The sequence below is a fragment of the Chelonia mydas genome, chromosome 19 (genome assembly GCF_015237465.2).
Source record: "Chelonia mydas isolate rCheMyd1 chromosome 19, rCheMyd1.pri.v2, whole genome shotgun sequence".
In the NCBI taxonomy this organism is placed as follows: Eukaryota; Metazoa; Chordata; order Testudines; family Cheloniidae; genus Chelonia; species Chelonia mydas.
Genome location: NC_051259.2, coordinates 6,464,324 through 6,487,275, shown reverse-complemented (window position 1 = coordinate 6,487,275; position 22,952 = coordinate 6,464,324). Strand labels below are relative to the sequence as shown.

The following is a 22,952-nucleotide window of genomic DNA, read 5'->3' as shown; positions in this document are numbered from 1 at the left end:
GAATTGCTTAGTGGGATCCAGGCTTGCCAGAGAGATACGTGACTTCCTTGGACCCAACAGGAGCCTCCAGCATGACCTCTTTGCTTAGGTACATAAGGAAGTACACCAAAGCCAGTGCCAGCTAACCTTGCTCACCAGAGGGGTTGAAAGAGCCTGCTAGAACTCTTGTTAGACAGTATACTCATTCCCAGTTCGCAAAGTGCCTCACAAGGAAGGCCAAGGATCATAAGCTCCATTTTACAGACGGGGAAACTGAGGCACTGAACGTCATCATGACTTGCCTCAGGTCACGCAGAGGGTTAGTATTGGAGGCAGGGACAGAACCCATCCGGTGCCCTGGCCACTAGAATACACTAGAATTTCTTTATGACTGCCTTTAAGATGATCTAAAAATTAATGACAAAAACTGATGCTTATTATTATTTGTATTACGGTAGCTCCTAGTGTCTCTAACCGAGCTTGGGTTATCAAATGAGATAGACCCAGCATGGACACACAGTAAGAGCCTGCCCCGAAGAGCTTATCTAAACAGACAAGACAGCCAAAAGGTGGGAGGGGAAACTGAGGCACAGAGCAGGGAGGTGACTTGCTCCAGTCACACAGCAGGTCAGTGATAATGCTGGGAACCCTTTCTGAGTGTCTTTTGCTCTGTCTTAAACTGACTGTGGATAGGGCAGGGCCCATGGGAGTCAACAGCCGAGCCCTGGGAAGGGACAAATGGCTGATTCACTGATTCTAATCTTTTCTTTTCAGCTCAGTCCTGTTATTGTCATTCCTAAAGGATGAGTGAGTTCTGCTCATTCCCGGTGCTGCTCCGTTTCCTGGCTGGAGCAGGACACACCCACCTATGCACAGAGTGCCAGCTCATGGAAAAGCAATGCATGACAGCCTCACCTCCGGCTGACAGCTCTGCCCTCTCTATCTGGGGCTCAGCCCGTGTGTTTTAAAGCACTTGGAAGCGCGGTGTGTAATGTAACCGGGCCCGCTGGGAGAGTTCCCCGCGTGTGAGCCCATGAGGTGCCGTTGCGCTTTATGCTTCGTTCGAATGGAGCCAATTCAGCCCCGGTGTCAGTGGGTGCTGCTCCTGTTGAATTTATCCCGCTTACCCCAGGGCCAAATTTGCCCAATGGTGTGGACGTCTGTTTAGAACGGGAGAACAATTCCTCCCTTGGATGGAGCATGGGTTGCCACAGTGATCTGTGCTGGCAGCTGCCAGGCCGTGGCTCCCTTGTCCATTTCCCCCTGGGGTTGGCAGGCAGGGGCTCCCCGCTTTCCCAGCGCCAGCCATTTCTCTCCCAGCGGTCCTCTTCAACATTTCACCAGCATTGTTTGTTTATGGAAGGTGCCGTCTTCTGGCTGCAGCAGAGACAGCAGCAGGGCTGGCTTGTCCCTCGCTCGCACTAGGGCTGATTCATTCTCCGTGGGCCCTGCTCACTCCTCTCTGTGGAGACTGTTGTGGAGGGGAGCTGCTAATGCCAGGTGTGATGTGTTGTTGACATCCGACCCAGCAGGAACCCAGCTGAGAGCTGCCAAACTCATCTCATAGACGTTGAAGGTCATAAGGATCATCTAGTCTGGCCTCTTGCATGATGGCCAGAGACCCCCCACCCAGTGATTCCTGCAGCAAGCCCATTGCTGGAGAACAAGGCAGGTTAAGGTCCCAGCAGGGCTTCAGACATGGGGGTGGAGCACCCCCCACCTGCTGACTTGCACACTCCACTTCGCAGTGGAAAGGTCTCGGGGAGAAATGCTTCTGCATGAGGCAGGCACAGCACCCTGTCCTAAGGGAGGCCTGCTGGCAACCAGGCCTGGGGGATACTCTGCCAACTCTCTTCTGATCTCTCTCCTGGCTCCCCAGCCCCGCAGCAGGGCTAGTAAAAGCCAAGGGGTGCTGGCAGACCTTGCCCTCCCGGCTCTGAGTCACTCCCTTTCCCTGCGACTGCAGCTTCCTTCAGAGGTGACTTATGGAAGGTGGAATTGGGGGATGGGACCTGCTTGCCACTGTATTACCAGTAAACCGAGTGGCCCAGCCAAGCCGTTGCCAAGACAGGGCTCAGGAGTCACAGTCAAAATCCTGTGGTTAAGTGGTGAGTAAGAAAGAAGGGATTTTCCCAGGAAGGAGGAACTGGAGTGGGGGCAAGAAAGTTGCTCTTGTGCCTTTGTTTGTGGGATTTCTGCAAGGATAAAAGTGAAGGGAGAGGGCAAAGCAAAGGCTGCCCCAGCATCTGGCGTCTGGAGGGGGCAATAATTGTGTGTAAAGTACAGGGGGTGACTTTTGTGGGATACACATGGCCTCAGGCTCTGAGAGGTTTGCACCAGCCCACTCCAGGAGGTTTGCCTGCTGAAAAGTTCTGTCTCCCATAGCAAGGGTTACTGAGTTCTCTTGTGTGGGAGTACGGTTCTGTGTTGGGGTATGTGGTGGGCTCTTGACTCCTGAGTGTATAATATGGCTCAGTAACTGTTGCTGCAGGAGCTTTACTGCCGAATGGCCTGACACAAGCCTTTGCAATTTTCAGCTGTAATGCCGTATTTACATACGTTTTTTTCACTTAATTTCCATGGTTTAGAAAAGCTGGACGGCAGCTGTTGTTGAACGTGCACCTGCATTCACCAGGATGTGAGCCGCGGGTTTATTTTAATGGTCAGATGTGAGAGTCTCTGCTACACTTGGAAATTCAAGGGGCGTCCATCTGGGCGGGAGGTGTTGGGCTATCTGGGAATGTGGATTAAGGATTTGCTGGATGCAAAGCAGTTTGGAGCTGGTGAAACTGCCCTGCCCCTTTTTGGCTGCAGACTGTCATTTCGGCTCTGGCAGTAATTTCTCTGCTCAGTTAATCAGTTTAACCATTAGGAAGGCATGTGGTGGATACAGATTTACTAGACTTTAATGGCCCTTTTTATTGGGTCCGATTGAATTGAGAAAAACAATGCTTAGGCACTGAGAAAGTAGCCCTGATGTGATGTTTGCACTAGCTGGCACCAGCATCTCTTGCTGGGGTTCTTGGGAAAGGAACAGACCTTCCTGAGGTCTTGTGTAGGTGTGCCAGTGTGGCAGTGTCTTGGGTTTGTGTAATGGCAGATGCCTGTGCCTCTCTGCCTGCCCTGCGTATTAGGGGAAACAAGAGGCTCCGTATCTCCAAAACAAATGTAGGGGCTGAAACTGAAATTTTTCTCTGAAGATCCCGCACTGACTGGATTCCTCCACGCTCCTGACTCTCTGCAGCGAGACTCACCAGAGCCCCCCTGCTCTCCAAAACCATTGGCCCTTTGAGACCCAGGCAGGCCTGTCTCATTAGGACACCAGCGCCTCAGCGCCTCCCTCTGGAACATGCCGCTCACGGGTCGGTGATGGAGCTCCCCATCGGAGCTGCTGCATCACAGAAGTCCCTTCCTTCACTTACCACTGTGGGTTTTGGCTTTGATTAGCTGGCAATTCTGTGTCCCTGCCCTCTTCCCATTTAGTTCCCTGGATCTAACTCCCGGGTCCCTCGAAAGTGCCCCATTCGCCGGTGAACGTGCTGGGGTCGCACGTGGATGATGTTCATCCATCTCAGGACTGAGAGGACAACTTAGCAGCCTTGGACCTTTCCTTATGACTTTAACCAGCTAAATGTGGGGACACCCTCCCTCCGGACCATAGTGCTGCAGCTGAGATCAGTCATGCTGCTCAGCATCCCGAGTATAAAAGAGGGGGTTGCTGGCAGGGCATTCTCCACGAAGGCCCCTTCTCCTGGAATTCATTCTCTGCCACCCTTCACCCACCCCGTGTAGGGTGATCAGACAGCAAGTGTGGAAAATTGGGACAGAGGGTGGGGGGTAATAGGAGCCTATATAAGAGAAAGACCCCAAAATCAGGACTGTCCCTATAAAATCAGGACACCTGGTCACCCTAACCCCATGAAACACAACAGATGCACCAGAACAAGTATTTCAGAGCCTTGCCAGGCCCAGCTCAGACACAGATACAGCGTGATCCCCCACTGGCTATGGTCGCGACATCCCCAAGCCTCTTCCACCGGGACGCAGGACACTAGTGAGATTCCCTGCAGCATGGCTCCTCTGCCCTGGCCTTCACTCGTGCTGGCTGCCCTCGCATCCCTAGTGACAGACGCTCCGAGCCCCATTGTTTCAGAGCAGCTGAACAGAAGGGTGATGAGTGCGGTAATACGATGCAGGCAGCGCGGTGAACCTCGAGGGGTCAAGGAGCAGGACAGCACCAGGGGTCATGACAGCACTTACCAGTCAACCGAGACCACGTGCTGCCTTGAAGAAAGGGGCGGGGCAGGGGGGGCACAGGTTCAGCAGTGCAGGGATTAGATCCGGAGAGGAGCAGAAAAATCTCTGAAATGTCTCCTCATCCAGTGCCAAAACTGGGCTCTCTGGGCCAAATTCACACCCGGCGTAAGTGGATGCAACTCCCGTGACATTCATGGGCTTAAGCAGGGCTGAATTTGGCCCTCTGAGAAGTGGAGGAAGCTCTTAGCGATGGCTCGGGGGTGAGTGAAAGCTGATGTGAGGCTGCGGGTGATCTAGCCCGAGCAGACCTGCCTCCCCACTCCGGTGGCACCTCCACCTCAGACATCAGGGTCAACACGAGTTGCGGCTTAAACACAAAGCAGGCCCAGCGTGTGTCCGCCCGAGATAGGATCCGTGTGTATCTCCCACCCTTACTGGGATGAGCTCACCCCAGCGGGCAGGTTCCCTGCAGAGCTGACGCTGGAGAATCAATTGACCAGTCACAAGCTGATCTAAGTAGCAAGATTCAGTGACTCTTTGGTCTGGCATCCCAGTGCCCATGCTCTCACCGCCTGGGGTCTGAGAGCTCAGCATCTGTGATCTAACCTCAGGGTCCTCTCTCAATGGAAGGAAGGAAATCCTAACACAGGGGAAAGGCAGCTGGAGATTTACAGGTTTCCTCCAGAAGTGGGCTGAGAAGGAGAGAGGCCCACAAGGTTTTGTCTCTTTCTCTCTCTCTCTCACACACACACACACTCTCTCTCTCTCTCCAGCTCCCACAGCATCCATGGCTTTATCCCCCAGCAAATCAAAGCGACAGTAATCAGAGAGATAACACACCACACTGCCCCAGGAAAAGATTAAAAGTACAGCCAGAGATTGGATTCAGAACTGATTTGTGGCAATATGATTTATTCTCCCCCACGTATCCCTGAACTGAGAAAGAAAAGCCCCTCTCCGTAAATCTTGTTGTTATTTCTACAGGCTAGAGATTCCCTCCTCTTCCCTTACAGCCCCAAGAGGACTGAGCAGGTATCTTGCTCTGTACTGCAACCCAGGACATGGAAAAGACAATTTGTTAGGTCCTGTCTAGTCTGCCTTGTTTCCCATGAGTCAGAGCTGATCCTGGCTTGTTCATTAGAGGAGCCATAAAAGTCCCAGTTTTGTCCCTTGGAGAGACTGTTCCACACCCTAAAAGATCCCATTGTCAGGATGTTTATCTGCCTTACATTTTCTCTTCTCCATTCCCTTCCACCTAGCTTGCAGCATATGCCCCCATCACAACCTCTGGGGTCATCTGCAGTCATTCTGAAAACACACCAGGCAGGGGTCAAATTCTAGTGACACCCCATTGGAGGACACTCGGCAATTCCCTTTCCTCCTGGGTTGTCACACTCTTGCAAAGCAGCTCCCAGCAAATGATGTCAAAGCATTTGTACTTGCTTTAAATTAACCCCCACCACCCTCTATGAATTAATGGCAACCCCCCTTTTCACAGGGCACTTGAGGCTCAGAGTGATTTTGATGATGCATCCTCCAAGGTCACACAGTGGATCTGGCAGAGTTGGGAATAGGCCCCACGTATCCTGGTTCCCAGGCCTGTGCCTTTTACCACGAGTTCATTTCCCCTCTTCTGTTAGACTGACACACTCTTGTATTTATTACCAGGGACTACTGAGTTAGTTTCCCAGACCTGAGGAAGAGCTCTGTGTAAGCTCAAAAGCTTGTCTCCCTCTCACCAACAGAAGATATTCCCGCACCCCCTTTGTTTCTGTACTATCCTGGGACCAACTCAGGTACAGCAACACCACATATACTCTCACCCCCATCTTCTGTAGAGATGGGTAACAGACATTTCTGCCCTTCCTGTTGGAATGATGTGTATCCGGGTGTGAAATCCAGGGATGGCGTTCTGATCCTTACCCCAGGGGTCAGCAGGAAGTTCCTCGTGTGGGAATCTAACCAGGCTTCCCTGGCCGGCTCAGCCCCAAATGACTAATGACTCTGTGGGTTTAGAAACTGACAGTGCAGGCCGCATTATCTGTCTGAGGCGCAGGGACTGTCTCCAGGGATTACCGACAGAAGCCAAGATTTACCTCATCTTCAGGTGTCACAAGATGAATGTGCCAACAGGAGTGTCCCCAGGATGCTTCAGTCACTTCAGTGGAAAGAAGCTTCTTGTGACAGGCTAGCAGCTATTTGCACTCAGTCACAGGGCTGATCATCCAATCCTTGTTCAAATAAACTGGCCTGGGGAACTGAACTTTCCTGTTTCATCAGGGATTCTGGAAGGAGCTGCCATGGACAACCAGTGTCTGACCTCTCCCAGCTGATAATCTACCTGTGAATTCACTGCCCTTGCAGGAAGCTGAGCTATCACTGATGGGGCACCGTGGTAGGGAAGCTCACAGCCCTGGAGTTGTGAGTGCTGAAATTGACAAGACACCCAGCTGTAAGAGGGGTCACCAGGGTGCAATGCTAGTTGGGGTCATCAGGTATAGCTAGTAAGGAAACTCGCAGCTTTAGCTGGCTCTGGCAGGGCACTGCTGTGAGGAAGCTCACGCTGCCGGTATCCTAGCCAGGGGTGTGAAGAGCGCATGCCAGTGAGTCCTGGCTGGTACTGGCAGAGGGTGGGGCGCTGGCATGAAGAAACTCAACGCCGGGATCCCTGCTTGTGTTAACATGGGAGTTCAGCTGGGAGCTGGGCCCTACTGGGGAAATACTACCAGCATGTAGCATGATCCTTCCTTTTACCCTTCAGCAAGTAGGTGCCCATCCCTCCCCTCCTCCTCCTCCAAAGCAAGTGAGACAAAAAGAGGAAAAGAGCATGAGTGGAAAAGCCACCGTCTCGGGAGCATTTGATGGCATGATGCAATTCTGGACGGAGAGGATTTTAAACACACATACACACTCTCCCTCCACCCTGCAGAGGGTGGAGTCTGAGGACAGTGCAAAGTCCCTGGAGCCAGGCTCCTGACACGATGCAGGGTGTGTTACGTGCAGGGCGGGGGGAAGAGCCTGGGCTTTATCCTCAAGGCTGAGTTGCCTGTTCAGGGATCCCTTGGCAGGAAATGTGTCACCAAAGGCTCGGTGACTGAACTGAGGCACCATTAGCCAATTCAGAGCTTGTGATACAACCTTTCAGGGTTCCCTGCCCTTCCCTTTGCAGAAGGTGCTTAATATAAACAGGACGGCCCAGAGGAGGAGATAAGATAACAGGCCAGGTCCTGCCCTTGAGCCCCAGCGTGCGGCTCCTGTGCACTCCCGTGCCACGTGGATCTGACAGCGGGGCCCCATTTGTTTTACCCTCCCTTGACTATTATGGTGAGTGGGTTATGGGAGGCAGTATGGCTTAGCAGTGAGCGCTGCGATGTTGGGCTTCTCTTTTCCTGGTCCCGCCACAGACTCACTGGATGATCTTGGGCATGTCATTTAACTGCATAGGGAAGAAATGCTCCGCCACTGGTTTATCAAGTGCTCTGAGCTGCGGAGGTGGAAGCTGCCATATCAGGCCTGGCCTGCGCTTAAGACTTTTGCTGGTGTCACAGTGTTGGCCACAGGGGTGAGATTTTACGTCTTTATACCGGGAAAAGCTCTTGTACAGCTGAAGTGATATTGGCACCAAAGTCCTTATATTCACCCTGTGGCTTTTGTGTTCAGGGCACCGGTTTAAGCGAGAGCAGCGTATGCTGGCATGAACTGCGTCTCCAATACCCCTCTACCGGCAAACCCTTTCTAGCGCAGATTGGACATAAGTGCGAGCATTGTTACAGACCACCAAGCTCTTTCCACGAGCACCGCTCACCTCAAGCCTCGGGTCCGCTTCCTCTGGACTGCCTCCCGGGGCCTTCTGGCTGTCAGAGGTAGGGGTGCTTCGGGGTGGAGGCTAGAGGCAGGGAATCCACTGAAACGTGCCTGAGGGGGGATCAAGTGAACGACACCAGGTTGGAGCCAGGTGTCTGATTTATCCCATGAGGGAGATGCCTGTGGCTGCCTAATTAGAGAGAGAGAGATTTGCTGTTCTCCAAAGGCGTGAGCTGTGCTGGGAAAGGAGCGGGCTAGGGTATCACGAGCTCATCTCTCCGCTTTGTGACTCACATCCATAGTTACCTAAGGGCTGCGGGACCATGGGACTATATCGCCTGTGGAACGATGCTGGCACGTAGACTTAGAGGGAGCTTGGTTTTGGCCCGCGGATGCATCACCTGGTCCAATGGGGGTCAGGTCAGGTGGAGCTGGCTTCGTTCTCCCTCCTCCTGGATGCTTTGACACTGGCCTTGTGGTTCACATCAGAGTGGATAGCTCCTGAGAACGAGCCAAAGGGGACCCGGAGAGGGGACCTGGCTACCCAGAGGAGACACTTCCACAGGCAAGGCTTTGCATTTTCAGTGGCAATTTGACCCTAGAGTCTATGGCCAGGTCCCAGGAGCTGGCAGCGCACAGGGAATCTGCCACAGCTGCAGGTGAATTTTGAAATCCGAGTTTGTTTACTGACTCCGGATAGGACCGACCAAGGCACCACGTCCAGCAGCCCCTGTGCTGTTTGGCTGGGTGTTAAGTTTCATGTATTTTACGCTGCCCCTGCCCCACCAGTTCACATCGTGCTGTAGATTGGAGTGCGGACAAGGCTTGATTGCACCACAGAAGCTGTCCTGGGGGAGGCTGGAGGTTTTGGTAGAGGGCAGTTGAGTCCCCTGGGGAGGAGCGGGAGGCGACTCGGGATAGTGGGCTTAGCACATTAGCTGGGTGTTTCTGCTACAATGACCAGCAATAAATCCCACTGAGGATAAAACAAGTCTGGTGTGGGGCCAGCTCCTGGTTCAGTTCAGCCCTGTCATTAGGAACACAGGTCCCATGGAAACCCATGGGATCACCTGTTCTGTTCATGCCCTCTGAAGCACCTGGCCTTGGCCACTGTCGGAAGACAGGAGACTGGGCTAGATGGACCTTTGCTCTGACTCCGTCTGGCCGTTCTTAAGTTCTAAGATTCCACTGGCAGGTCTGGCAGATTCCTGGACTCCCTGGCCAATGGCTAGCTGCAGCCCTTCCTCCAGCAGGGGCAGCCCCAAAAGGGGCTATGTTTGGGGAGGGTATTTGCTCCCCTTTTGCTTGAAGCATGTGTCCTGGTGGATGGGCCTGGAGTGAGCACTGAGACCTGGGTGCCTCCTGCTGCCAAATGGCCTCATCTGCCCCGAGCCAGCCGCCGCCTCCATCTGCCCATGTCCCAACTCATTGAAACAAAAGAAAATTAACCAGGAGCGACAGTGACTGCTGGGATCAAGGGCTTTCCCGGGTCAGGGGATGGTAACAGCAGGGCCTGTTGAAGGGGAGCGCAGGTGTGTGTGTGGATGTGAATGTCTTGGGGGAGGCGCGTGGTGATGGGAACCGTGTGGGTCGGCTGGGGAGAAAAGACAGAACAGGAATTAGTGGCTTAGCCCCCGTTTGCTTAGCTGAGACAGTTTATTGAGAGATAATGCGGAGCTGAGCTGGAACGGAAGCCCCTGGGCTGCGCTTCACACCAGCGTGGACGTCAAAACATTCAGATTAGCCAGCACGCTCGCCGGGCAGGGCCTGCGGAAAGGCCAGTGGCAGGGGGCTGTTGTTGGCCAGGCAATCTGTCTTCTCCAGCTGAGCCGGCACAAAGCTCTGTCTGCCAAAGAACCTCGCAGCAGCTGGTTCAGGGGCTGCTTTACACGGTCTAGGGGTCGGGGGGATGGGTGACTAGAGTCTATCTGATTTCCACCTCCCTGGCAGTTTCCATTCCCTGGCGATAGACTCAGGGAGGATTGTGCAGGGATGGGCAGGACTGGCCAGGGTGCAGGGTCAGCCACCATACCAGGGAAGGTGCCATCCTAGCACAGTTGCTCATTCTGGTTGCAGGTAGAAGCCCTGGGAAGGGGGAGGGAGGGACACTGAGGAGCTGGGGCTACGGGCAGGAGGGCCTCTCTAGACTGGGTCACGGGGAAGGGAGAAGGCATTCAGCTCTTCGGGTTTCCAGCACTTCTGTATTGGGATGGATACCTGGATGGACAGAGCATCAAGCCTTTACTGAGAGACGCTGGGGCCTGGCATTCCTGCTTCTCCCAGGGCAGTCCGCGGGCTCGTCAGTCAATTCCACTCATCGGTCTGAGCCATGAGATTGTGCCATTAAAACTTGTCTGCCCTGCGAGACTGAGGCCTGGCTTCCACCCCAGTGGTTTGAACCTTGGAAGGGCTGAGGGAATTGTCCGCGCTCTGCCGTTTAGGGGGACCGTGGAACAGGGTTCAAGTTAACCCCTTGCTCAGCCTGGCTCTACTGAGGAAACTGACGGGCTCCTTGAATTCAGGAACCTGTGCTGAGGGGCCACAGCCTTGCTGCCCCAGTCCTTGCTAGGTGCCACTTTCCGGCCTCTGAGAGCCAGGACGGCTTCAGAATGACCCATGCCACACCCCTAAGGTCGAGTGCCTTCCATCCGAGGATCTCAAAGCACTTCACCACAGAGCGTCAATACCATTCTCTGAGGAACCCACGCCGACTGGATTTCCTCCTTTGAGGGCTCAACTCCCTAGTGTGAGACTGACGGGAGCCTGGCTCTCCAAGCCCCCCACCAGCGCCTCAGTGCCCCCCTCTAGACCACTCCGCTGCCGGCGCTTTCTGCCAGGGGCCCGCAGTGGAACGGTGTCACAGCCACCCCCAGGCGGACTTCGGATCGGACGCTGTTTCTGCATCCTTGGAGTTCCCCTCTTCCCCTGGAGCGGCTCCTTGCAGCACCGGCTTCTCTTGATACTTCTAGCAATGGGGCCGATGTCACCTTTGGCTTGTTGACACCTCTGCAAGTGAGGGGGTGCCGGCTGCCCCGGTTCATGTGGATCAGTGACATTGGTGAGACGTGGGGCACGGGGTCACCAGCTCCCTCCATGAAGTGCGCACTGAACCCAGGTTCTGTGGGTGGAGTCGTGGGGGGCCTGACCTAGGCTGGCGGGAGATCTGTGTCCTACTGAAAGGAGGTTTTCAGCATCCTCCTTTAGCAACCATTGCCTTATGATGGAAGCGTCTGAGCTGATGCTCTAACTGGTGCTAACAGGAGGGAATCTGTTTCTTGCTGCGTTCCTGCCTCCTTCCTCCTGGTACAAACCTCTTTTTGTCCCCACCTGGAGGACACCTGTTGGCACCTGTTAGGGATGGCGGATCTGGGAAGTCCCTGCGATTCCCCTGCATCGTGCCTCATACGGTTCCGGTTCCTTTCCTTGGAGGCCCTGTGGGTTTGTGGAGATTCCTCTGCCATTTCCCAAGCTACACGGAGCAGGAATCCAGCCAATAGGATGGGATAATTGCTCTACCAGCTCATGGGGCTGGAATCCCCCTCACCCACCCACCTCCCCTCAGAGTGGGGTGACGGGGGAACGTTTCAAGCTCGGAGGCTTTCTTGGTGACCTTGTCCTGACTGTCAGTATTTTGGGGGTGTCTATGACCCTTGGAGTTTGAGGGGCTCTTTGGCGCACTGCCCAGGGCAGTGATGAGGGTGGTGTGGAGGTATTGACGCTGGGGGCTGGGCTGTCCCTGTCCTTCCCAGGGCCAGAAATCCTGGAGAGTTGGCAGGGTCCTTGCCTGTCTCATGTCTCCCAACCGGAGAGTAGGAGCCCAGTCACTATGGGGTCTTCAGAGAAGCAGGACTCCAGGGGAGCAATTATCCCTGGGGGAAGCCAAAGCACAGACTGGTTGTGAGCCAGGGTCACCCTGAGATGAAGGGCCACCGTGAATCAGGGACCGTTGGTCAGAGACCCCAGCCCTTCTCCCCAGGCCTGTCCCTAGAGTCTGTGTCATGGGAGGTGTGTGTGGTCCAATACGTTCATGGCACCTCCCCACAGAGGCCTGTGGCCGGCATACCATGCACACAGGGTGGTGTTTTTGCCCCGCACGCCTGGCCCGTTAGTTATTTCCTAGTGCTGGTGCTGACCTCTCCAAGGCTGGCAGCCTCCCCTCTGCTGTCCTGGTGCCATGCCTGGGGATTCTCCCTCCCATCTTCCAGGAGCCCTAGTGGGTCGCATCTCCCCCAGCCCATCCCTAAGGGGCTGAATGCTGAACAGTGAAGCCCCCAACTTCCCATTACAGCCCCAGATCTTTTTTCTCTCCTTTAAAGAGGGAATCATTTCATTCTCCAGGCATCGCCCCCTCCAATCTGTGTGAAATGGGGGGGGGGGTGAAGACAGCTGTTCCCATGGGTACGTTCCAGCCTCTCCTGTGGTTTCCATGGTAGCCATTCAGGAGGTTGGAAAGTTTCCTCATCCCCCCCAATCGGGTGTCAATAGCCTGGAAATGGGGATTGAGCAGGGACAACGCCACGTCTGGGCCATTGTTCCTCACTCCATTGGGCTGAAGAAGCGGAGCAAAATTCTGGCGGAGGAATTCCATGTGGATGGAGCGGGCTGAGGAGCAGGGAGGCCAGTCAAGACCTGTGAGCTGGGTGCAGTTAATCCTAGGGTGGACCACCCCAGCTAACGCCTTATTAAGTGCTAGGTGCCCCGTCCTGTTTAGAACTGTGCTCGTTAAAGCACGTTTGCTAAATTGACTTTAAACACAACCTGTTCACGTGTCACATTCTGTTCCGAAGCGAGCCCTTTACAGCAGTGTATGGAGAGAGCGTACAGAGGGCACCGCTGTGAGGAAGCTCACAGGACTGGGGATCCCTGCCCGCAGTGTCAGGGTGCTGCTGTGAGGAAGCCTGCAGCCCGGGGAGTCCCCGGGCACCGCTGTGGGGACGGAAGATGTGGCTGGCACTGTTTTTGAGGAAGCTCGCGGCAACAGCCACATGGTTTGCTTCTATGTACCCCCCTCCCTGGATATGTGATCCTGCATCTCCCGCTCCTTTTGGGCAGCAACCTTCTGAGTGTCTGAATTCCAGCAGCCTGGCACCATGGCCCACCGCCTTGCCCCTGCTAAGCAGCCAGAAAGACCTAATAAACCTGAAGGAGCAGCCCATTGCAGATGTGCAGCAAACCCAGTTCTGGACAGCGCACACAGGGACGGGCCTCTCCCTTGCTGCACCATAAACCCTGGCCTGGTCGATCACTTGGAAACGGAAGGAAAAGAGAAAGCAAAGTCTGGAGAGACATTGGACCTAGCTGGCTGATCAGCTCCCTCTAACCATCGCTGGCTCCTGAGGGGAGCTGTTAGGGCTGGACCCAGAGAACCACCCCCTCCAATACACAGGCTGCAGAGAGATGCCCTCAGGGCTCATCTGCCAGCCTGGCATACAGTCGTAAAATGGGCCTGATCCCTTCCCCACACCTCCCACCCCTTTTCTGCCTCTGGGCCAGAGCCTGCCGTTGACTTTGTGGCCACGGATTTTCACTTGCCAGGCAGCTAAAGAGCAAAATGAACATTGGACCCCCATGCTCGGCTAATTGCAGGTCTTTTGATGCAGAGCTAGCCGCCTGGCTCAGTGCAGGGGCAAGCCGGACAGGGCTGGGGGAGGGGGCGTCTGTGTTACTCCGACACTTCTCCTGCTTCCTGAGATCAGGCTCCAGAGCATCCTTGGCTGCAGTTCAGGGGCCAGCGTTGTGTCTGCCAAGGAAACGGGGGTGGGGGTGGGGGAAGGAATCGCTTATTGGAGGTTGTGTCGCTGGGCTAATGTATTTGCATGTATTTGCAATGTGCAATTTGAAGCCCAGTGATGGGGAAATTCCACTCTCACTGTGTGTGTGTGTATCCCCCTCCCTGTCCTTAATGGTTGACATTACAGCCCACTCATGGGGGAATTCCACTCCTCTCTGTCTGTGTGTGCCTATGCGTGTGTGTACTAGATCACACACACAAGGTGAGCTGGAGGGGAGTAGAAGAACAGGCCTGCTTTCTCAGTTGACAGGAGACAGCCCTCTTTCGCTGGCGTGGTGCCAGGAATTCTGGTCAAACTTTAATTATAAATCCAGAGACGGGAGTCTGGGAAAGGCGGCCGAGCGCCAGAGGTGAAAGCCCTGGAAGAACTCGGCAGCGTCTTTGATCACCTGCGGTTTTCCCCCTTGTCAGGAGCGTGTCAGAGCAAGGGCTCGTGCACTGCCAAGGGTGGGTGAGACTGTACAACCACCGTGATCAAAAGACCATTCCAGCCGGCTGTGGCAAAGCACAGCCTGTCAGCACCTCTTTGGGCTGCATTGCCTGCTGGATTAGCCGGGAAAGCCATAGATGGCCTGGGATGCTGGACTGCTCTCTGGGGACACCCTGAGCCCCAGCAACTCTATCAAACTCACCCAGTGCCGTCCATTTTCCTGCTACCGGGAACAGCTGAACATCTGGTGAAGGTCAGAAGAACATCTGGTGAAGGTCAGAAAAACATCTGGTCAGCACCACTGCAGAAAGCGTTATTGAGAGAGGGTTCCACCATCACGGATGGAGGAGCTCCTCTGGCTTCGAACGCTCCGAACCACAATTGCTTTGCACCCCCATCCTGATCTGCAGCTTCCCTGGCTTTTCCTGCCCTGAGGCCCCCCCGCCTAGTGTCTCTGTTGCAATAAAGCACTCGACCTGCTTCTCCCCCGTCCTGAGCTCTTCCTGGGCAGAAGCCAGGGTGCGCTGGCCTGTGCGTGGTTTGGAGTCCTGAGTCCAACGCCAAGCGGGTCACAAAGGTGCGGCATCATCTCCCCATGTCACAGCGTTGGTGTTAGGGTAAAAAGACCAGCCCCATTTAAACCAGGGGGTATTAACCATGCCCCTGGGCCTGAGAGGAACTCTCCTCCCGACTCCAATCGGACTACTGCTAGCAACCAGAGCTGAGGGACTTCCAGAGTCCAGAGGTCCATGGAGCCCATTCAGGGGCACGGGAATGGGGGGGGGGGCAGGGGACCATGGCCCTCCCACTTTTCACCATCCGTAAGGGTGGGCGATTGCTGGGGGAGAGGAGCAAGTGGGGGGTGGGGTCTTGGGGGGAGGAGGCAGTGAGGGAGCAGGGCCTTGGGGGAAGGGATGGCGTGGGGAGGTGGGGCCATGGTTTGGCCACTGGTGCCCCCCCTGCCACTTTTAGGGACCTTCTGCCACTCCTGGGTCCATTGTTGGCTGCCCTAAACAGCGGGTCCGCTCCTCATTCATGCTGTGGCATTCCTTACCCAGGCTCTTAGCTGCAGAAGGGAACAGCACCCGGGGACCAGTGCGCGGCCAGGGGCCAGCCACCAGCTACCATTTTGGCAGTGTCACAAAGGTCCAAGCCAGTCCCTTCTGGTGTTATTCACAAGAGCAAAGTGAGAACGCCCAACACGCACTAGGGAGCACTGGAGGGAGCTTGTGGGGGATTGGAAAGAGCGGAGGGGAATTGGGCTTTGAATCTGATTGAATGGAATCTGCAGCACCCCCGTTCCTTCCAGTCCAGCTTTCTGCTCCTCCCCCTCCCCTTCCAGTCCCTTTCTCCTCCCCCTTTGTTCTTCCAAAAATCAAATCAAAACTCCCTATATTCTTGGCTCCACCAAGGACAGTCTGCTGGGACATAGCTCACATCGAGCCAGGCCAGGGCTTCCAATTGGACTAAACAACGCTGCAGTCTTTGCATCCTTTCGTAGCCTTCCAGATAGATGGCAGGATGATGGGCTGAGAGGCGCTGTTTCGGCTATTTCTTGCCATTCTCCTAGGGCCACACAGGGTCTTTTTCCACCGTGCTTTGTAATGGAAAGTCTCTTAGATCCTCAGAGCTACCATCTCCCTCTCCTTGGGCTCTTGGACGATGGAGTAAAAAAATGCCTCTTGGTTCTGATGCTTTGTGTCACATTTGGCTGTATCTATGGTCTTTCCTCTTGAGAGTTTGATGGTCCCGTCTGGCCTTAAAGTCTGAGTTCCCCAGCTGTGCTTTGCATCTCCTATTTCCAGTTGGCGATCAGGGATTCTATGTTTGACAAGGGCCTGTCTCTGTTCTGTAGACTTCACTAACACGGCTGCTGCTCTGAAACCTCTCACTGTAGCAAGGTAAAAAGAAAAGGAGGACTTGTGGCACCTTAGAGACTAACCAATTTATTTGAGCATAAGCTTTCGTGAGCTACAGCTCACTTCATGGGTGCATGTAGCAAGGTAATTTGCAGGTCTGTAAACAGAACCTGGATCTCATGATTAGATTTTTTTTCCAGGCCGATTGTTTCGCCAGGTGACTGTTTTGTCTCTGTAGGTTTCTGTCTTTGTTTGCTTGTTGGGTGGGGCTGTTTGCTTTGCTGGTCTGGAGGCTGGCACTAGGAAAGCCTAGGAGTACTGTTTTGTATGAACAGGGAGTGCATTTGTCTAGCGTTAATTTTTGATCCTCTAGTGCTTGGTGCTACTGGGTTGGAGTTGGCATCACCGGTTTTTTTGCACTGTACATTGTTAATCCAGGGGTCTCAACCAAGTTCTCCCGTGGTTTGCAGAATCCTGACGTCCACCTAGCATTTGTTTACAAGACTGCAGGTTTGTCCCATTCAGGATAGCCTGCTCAAGAGACTTGAGATGTGCAGTGTCTGATCTTGGGTTGGATTACGTTATAAACCTTCACCAAACTCTGATCCCAGGTTGTTGCTGTCATGGTGCGGAAAACACACAGTGCTTTTCTCTTGGACTGTTCTCACAGCCACTCTGAAGCTGTGAAGCAGAGGGATGCAGAGTCACACTGGAGCCTAGCTCTGCTCCTGGTGAAGGGTCGTTTGACTTTTGTTTGTTTGTTTGGGGGCTTGACCGGTTGCTGTTCTTTTCCAGGTTGTTTCCTGGGGCCCATGTGCTGCAGCTCATCTCCAGCAGGAGGTGCCGTGCTCAGTGGGTAACACAATGAGGTCATCTGCATAGGGAAGACAGTCCCAGATTTGGGGCACAGAAGGGGATAACACAGGCCTGTCGCCGCTGGATGCATGAGAAGCATGAGGAAGAAGCTGCAGCCCAGCTCTTCTCCCCTCTCTTGTTTGAAGACGCTGGTTTGCACAATGTCTGTTTACATCCTGCTGACAGGCAGGGACACGGATTCAGCTTTGCCCTGAAATCCACATTGCAGGACTTCAGAGGGCAGCTTGGCTGGGGGCAGCCCTACACGTCCGCCTTCACTCTGGGAGACAGATGGAGAGTTTCCTTCTCCTTTGCTTTTGTTTTCTGGGTGCTCCTCAATAAGTGTCTCTGGGTTGTAGATGTCTTGTCCTGCCGCCACCTCTGTCATTACTCGGGTCCACTCAGGTCCTTTCCCAGTGTAACCGCTCCCCCGAGGCGGGTCCAGAGAAGTGTCTGAATTGGACCTGCCTTGTCTTGGGTTGTGCCAGCCCCTGTCCCATCCTTCCTCCAGGCTGCAGCGCTTTCTGCAGGTTCGTTGTCCCCGCCCCATCCCCCACCTTTCTCCCCTCCCCCTGATACCTTAGCTTTCCCGGGTTCTCAGGGCCCCAATCCCTTTCCCCTGCTCCTGACTCCAGGGAGCCCCATCCTTGAGCTGGCGATGGGAGAGGAGCAGCTCTCTGCTGCCCACTAGTGCCAGCAGCTGGAACTCCCAGCTGGCAGGGGTTTGGGTTGCAGCGCGTCCTTTCACACATATCTGCAGGGCAGCCTTTCCTCACACACCCCAAAAGGATCTCCAGGAGCTAACTCCTTCGGGGTGGGGGGATCCTGGGAGCTAATCCTGAAAGCTCCAGGCACGCAGCATTGCAAGGATCCCCAGTGGCTGCTCTGGGGGAGTCACACAAGCCCCCGTTCCAGGAGCAGCTGCTGTGGATGTTACCGTGGCGCCTGCATCCCAAAGCCCTTCCTGTCGTCGAGCCGATCCGGCTGCATCCGTACCTGGTGATGGGAACACGCGGCTGGGGACGGGCCATTTATTTCCGTCTCTCAGAGCAGCCATCTGGCCTGGCTTGTGAGATGACGGGAAGCCGAGGTCCCGGCTACTTGTGGCCATGACAGATCCCATAGCGCTTCCCACACACAGAATGGGGTCTGCCCTAGCCTGAGACCCTCTGCCTCCCGCACTCTCCTCTGCTTTCCCCAATGGCTGCGGGGCCCTTTGCAGCAGCCGGGGGGGGCAGACACTGGTAAGCCTCTGCATGTTCCACGCCAGGGGGGCTGATGACGCAATCTTACCTACCTCCCTGCTGGCAAGGAGCATACGTACTGGTAGTTGCTGGATGTTTCTGCCCACTGGCCCGTTTGTTTCGCCTGTGGAGCCCTGCTGGCCCCCTGCCCGTGTCTCTTGTCCTCCCTCCGGGTCTCCCCCCAGCCCCATGGCTGCGCTGACATGCTCTCCCTCAGCGGTTGCAGCCTCAAACCAGCCTTAATTCCATGCTGTCCCTACGGGGCCCTGATTGGCAGCTGCCCTCCAGCGGGCTAGGGCACCGTCACAGAGACAGGTTGGGGGCCAGCAGGGGGGCTGGCTCCTAAGCTGCACTGAGTTGAATTCGAGGCCTGCCTGCAGGAGGGGGCGACTCCAGGACAAGAACCCTTTGCAGCAGTCCTTGGCTTAGTGCAGCTCCCGGGCCCCTGGGGCCATTCTGGTGGGATGAGAGTTGGAAGGGGGGGGGGGTGCGGGTCACACCCCACCAGCTGGACGTTCCCTGACCTGCAGCCCAATGCAAATTGCAGGCAGCTCTTGAGACAAGGGGTCGACGAGGTGCTGGGTGGGGGGGAAAGGCTGGAGAGAGCCCCCGCCCCCCCCCAGGGTGGGACGTGGGGGACACGCTCCCTTCATTTCCCTGCCCTTTGGGCCCCCATCTGCCAGTGCCTGCTCTTGTGAGCCTGCATGGCCTGGGAGGGCTCTGGGGTGGTGCGTCTGAGGGCTGAAGGGTCTGTGGGGGAGGTGGCCCAATGCGGGGGTGGCTGGGTGGGTGGCGGGGGGGGGGGGGGCGGCTCTGCTGCTTTGCTCTAGGCATTTTTAATTACCCTGGAAATAAATCAGCGCTCAGCTGTTGCTGTGGAAACAGCCAGTGGCTTGGCTTTGCACCATCTCTCAGCCGCTCTATTTCATTCACCTCCCAGAAGCCACCGGCAGCTCTCGAGAGAGAGGAGGGCATGTGAGCGCAGCCATGGGGCAGGGGGGAGACTCACCCATGGGGTGGGGTTGGGGGGGGACAGGCTCCATGATGAACATGGAGACTGAATCGCCGGCTGGGCCTGCCCCAGGGCTAGTGCTCGGCAGGCCGAACAAGCGGAAAGATCTGGGTGGAACCACTGTATAACCCCTGGGCGAGGCAGGGGCTAGCTCTGTTGGTCTGGGGTGTGAAGCAGGGGGACCCAGAAGGACAGAGCCGTGCTGGCAGGAGCCCCACGGGCAGACGCAGTTACACGGGTACGTTCTAGCTTGTTTCTCTGGCGGGGCGGGGCAGTTTTGCCAGCACAAGCTGTGTCCACGCTGGGCCTGCTTCGCCAGGCTACTGGCAAAGTGCTCCATGAACAGGCCTGGCCAGAGCAATGAGGCCCAGGGTAGCCGTCTAGGTCGAGACCTGCTTGCACCCGTGAGTATGAGTGCAGGGACGGCGAAGGGTCAGGGCTGGAGATGCACCCATCAGTCTCCCTGGGTTTGCAGGTGGAACCAGGGGGGGAGGGCTATGAAAAGCCAGTTCCTGCCCTGCCCTGCCAGCTCCCTTCACGGAGGAATGTTCTTCTCCGTGGAATAAACACGGCTATTAAATATTTAATCTCTGGGCTAAGACCTTTCTTATTTCATTTGCAATAATCTTGCTGGCACAGATGGTGCTCGGGTGGCCTAGATTGCCAGCGGGAGCTCTCCGAGCTGCAGCAAGAGCAAAGCATGCTGGGGCCAGTGGCTGGACAGCCTGCACACCCCCCGCCCCCTCCCGTGGGTCACTGGCTGCCCAAAGCATCGCCTCCCCTCCCTGTCCAGTTCCAGCAGCCAGGGAGGAATCACACTAGGTCAGTAGCTGCAGAGCCCAGCTGGGCTCTGGCCTCACCTGCCCTGGGAGTTTTCTTACTGCTCAAACCCCTGTAGGAGCACAAGGAGGAACAGACATGTCCCGGGGGTACAAAGGGGCACACTGACTCCCCCACGGAGGCCTTGAACGGGACGTGCTGGAGCACACGCCGCTGTGGACCAGACCCTCCCGGGTGGCAGAGGCTGCTTGCTTTGCTGGAAGCCCCAATTCTTCGCATGCTGCGCAGGAAGCAGGAGGCACGTGGCGGTTCAAGGCGCCCTGTGGGCCCAGACTGTGCTCAAGCCAGACTGTCCTTCCTTCCGCCTGGTTCCAGCCGGACAGCTGAGCGGTCTGGGCTCCTAGATGGTCTTCCCACCTCGTGTGCGGAGGCTAAACCCGCACTGGGTCAGGGAGCCATAGACATTGTCATGTGGGGGGGGGCCGACAGGGACACAGCGCACCCTGTGGCAGCGCCAACCATTGCTGATGTGACCAAGCGCCTGCAGGGAAGTCGTTAAGGGATGGGGGTCAAGTCTCAGGGGGTAGCCGTGTTAGTGTAAAAACCCCACCAGTGGGGTTTTTACCCACGAAAGCTTATGCTCAACTAAATCTGCCACCGGACCCCTTGGTTTTAACTGATGGTGCATTCAGTGTCTTTTCAGTGCACTTTAGCCACTGGAAGCGGGAGGCGAACCAGCACTGTGCGCCCAGGCTGCTCTGCACAGACCAGCGTAGGAAACTCGGCGCTCGGTACAAGGGCTGAGCCCGCCTGGCTCGCTGCACTTGTGACCCAAGGTACGTTTGATCCCAGCGCTATAGCTGTGCATGGCTCTCGGCATCCCACCGTCCCCCCCAGCTGTGTGTGTCAGACGCAGAACGAGCTTGGCAGTGCAGACGAAGTAAAGCAAATGTATACGGGAGATGGGGGGGGGGGCGGGGACCAGGCAGGCTCAGGGTTATTGTCTCCCCTGCATATAGAGGCTGGCAAAACGAAGTGCCGTCTGTTGCAGAGCCTGAGACTCGGGCATGGCCGGAGGGCCACCTGGTGGTCGGGTGTGCGAGCAGCACCGACAGGTAAAAAAGCAAGGGGCTTAGAATAAACAAATGCCACTAGACTAAGCCACCCTGCCGCGCCAGGAGCTGGGCACTTGGCAGGGGCTGCAGGGGCCAGAAAGTGCAGCATGACATGCATTTCTCACTCAGGAGCGCGGGCTCAGGGTTGTCACGCCCCTGCTTGTTCCTGGGTATGAGGCCTGGCCCTGTAATGGGCGTCCCGCCATGGCGCAGGATTATTGCTTTGCAGTCCTGTACCACCGAGGGAGGGCCCCAGTCAGGGTCTCGGCAGACACAGACCACAAAGACAGGCCCCGGCCCCAAGGGGCTCTTAGTCGCTCGCTCGCCCATTTTGAGCGGGTCTCTTTGCTAATGGGGCGGCTTTGCACATGCTGAAGTGATCCAGCCATCCTACAGCCAGCGGAGCCCTGGGTTTTCCTGATTAGTGCCTTTTCTGTCCCTAGTTGCTAGCGGCTTCTCCCTGCCCATTGGACACTGTGGCACCTCTCGTTCCTCTAACCACTGGCTGGATAGAGTTGAGTGATTGGCTCTAAGGCGATTGGGGTGGGGGGGCCCTTTCAGCCAGTATATTACAGCTTCTTTCCAACCAAGCGCCTATCAACACTTCAGCCCCTGCTCCCCCTCTGCGATCCCCACCCACCTGGGCTGGGCTGGTGTTGTCTCAGCACTGAGACTGCCTGGCCTGGCTGCTGACGTGGAGTTTCCTCCCCAGATGAGGGACAAGGCAGGGCATTAGCCTGGAAAAGCTCTGGGACAGCTGCCATGCACCCGGCCTTATGGGGCGCATGTCCGTCAAATAACGATCAGGCAGGTGGAGCACTGGGAGGAACCCAGGGTCACCGTGCATTTTGGCACTTGTAGTGCCACTCCCTCCCCTCCCGTCTGCCAAGGCAATGCATCTGCCTTCACGCTGGGAAGCAGGCAGTGTTTCCTTCTTCTTTGCTTTTGGTTTCGGTGCGCCCATTCCTAAGTGTTGCTGGGAGCAGTTGGCAGGGGTGGGATGCGGGATGGGGGCCTGCCCTCATTACTGGGTAGGTGTCATGGCCTTCAGTTGCAGCAATCTCTGTCATTACGTGGGTCAGCAGTGGCTCCCTCCCTACGCGTCAGGGTAAGCGCTCCTGCTGCGGCCATTCCAGGGACATGTCTGAACGAGACCTGCCTTGTCTTGGGCTGTGCCAGCCCCTGTCCCATGCTTCCTCCAGGCTGCAGCGCCGGCGGGTTTGACTTTCTGGAGGTCTCCCCTTCCCCCTTACACACCAGTTCCCCTGGCTCACTTTGTTCCAGACCATTTGCATGGCCCCAATCACTTTTCCCTGCTCCTGACTGTAGCCAGCTGCAGCCTTGAGCTGAAGAGCTGGCTGGGTTTGACAGAATGATGCCAGCCTGCCATCACCCCTCAAAGATGAAAGACTAGGGGAGGAGCGGCTCTCTGCTGCCCACTAGTGCCAGCAGCTGGCACGCCCCCCAGCAGGGATTTGGGTTGCAGCGTGCCCTTTCACACTAAACCACCAGAATTCCAGCTTCTCCCCCACCCCGAATCTGAACGCTGCAGGACGTGCAGCATGCATCATGTCCTCTGAAAACGGGCTCTCGGGTGTAGTGGTCCCACTGAAGATTCATGATCACTAAGGGGTGGATTACAGATTCCCCCGGCCTGCACCATCCAGAGACAGCTGCTGTGGAGGTGGTTGTGACACTTATATAAGTTTTGCCTGGAGTGGCCGCACACAGCCGGGGAAAAGCCTTTTGTTCTGGTGTGGGACAGGCCTCAGGCCTCCTTTTTATAGGTAAGAGGCCAAGAATATTGTAAAGATGAGATCTGCGCC

General features: G+C 55.9%; 1 long non-coding RNA gene across 1 annotated transcript in view; it reads left to right on the top strand.

The window, feature by feature from the left end:
• The window catches only part of LOC122463347, an 86,391-nt gene extending 67,394 nt beyond the window's left edge, over positions 1-18,997 (top strand). The window contains exon 3 of the long non-coding RNA XR_006286613.1: positions 16,916-18,997. This is a non-coding gene — a long non-coding RNA (uncharacterized LOC122463347). The remainder of the gene's footprint in view (positions 1-16,915) is intronic.
• Positions 18,998-22,952: the final 3,955 nt, after the last annotated feature.